The following is a 917-nucleotide window of genomic DNA, read 5'->3' on the forward strand; positions in this document are numbered from 1 at the left end:
ACCACACACCACAATTCAGTAGATACTGCTTAACTGCATACAAGAAAAGCGTATGGATTACAGCACATTGGGAATAGCAAGCCTTATGACCGATCTGTATTTTTTACTGGACACGTTTGTTTGTGACATGGAGATGAATCTTTTTTGAGATTTGCAGACCTTAACCTAACAGTACATTATATCAATATAATAATATTTTCACTAAACATGGCGGCGATCATGATATAAATTTAACTTTAAAAAAAAAAAAAAAAAGAAAATCACCATTTTGTATCCAGCCACTGATGAAATGTAGGCAACGGCCTTGCCGCAGTGGATACACCGGTTCTCGTGAGATCACCGAAGTTAAGCGCTGTCGGGCGTGGTCGGCACTTGGATGGGTGACCACCCAGCCGCCATGTGCTGTTGCCATTTTTCGGGGTGCACTCAGCCTCGTGATGCCAATTGAGGAGCTACTCGACCGAATAGTAGCGGCTCCGGTCAAAGAAAACCATCATAACGACCGGGAGAGCGGTGTGCTGACCACACGCCCCTCCTATCCGCATCCTCAACTGAGGATGATACGGCGGTCGGTTGGTCCCGATGGGCCACTTGAAGCCTGAAAACGGAGTGCTTACTGATGAAATGAGAACATGCTACATAAACATAATTGTACCACACACTTTGGAGATCACACATTGCAGCCATTGCCTTGATTTTGTATTGAAAAATAATTAAGGCAATGTCATTGTTGTACTTTGGAGAATGGGGTGAAGACAGGGAAAATATCTCCTTGGTGTCGTAGCTCGAAAATCATTGACTGTCATGAGAGTGGCCAGTAGTAATAAAATATCAGCCAATGTATACAGATGGAATTTTTGGTAAACTGTGGCGTCCTCTCCACGTGGAGGTAGGCGTGTCAAGTGTACGGCACACCA

General features: G+C 44.4%; 1 pseudogene; it reads left to right on the top strand.

Moving 5' to 3' along the window:
- Positions 1-294: 294 nt before the first annotated feature.
- On the top strand, positions 295-411 carry LOC126095220 (5S ribosomal RNA; annotated as a pseudogene).
- The last annotated feature ends 506 nt before the right edge of the window (positions 412-917 follow it).

Source organism: Schistocerca cancellata, chromosome 1 (genome assembly GCF_023864275.1).
Source record: "Schistocerca cancellata isolate TAMUIC-IGC-003103 chromosome 1, iqSchCanc2.1, whole genome shotgun sequence".
Taxonomy (NCBI): Eukaryota; Metazoa; Arthropoda; class Insecta; order Orthoptera; family Acrididae; genus Schistocerca; species Schistocerca cancellata.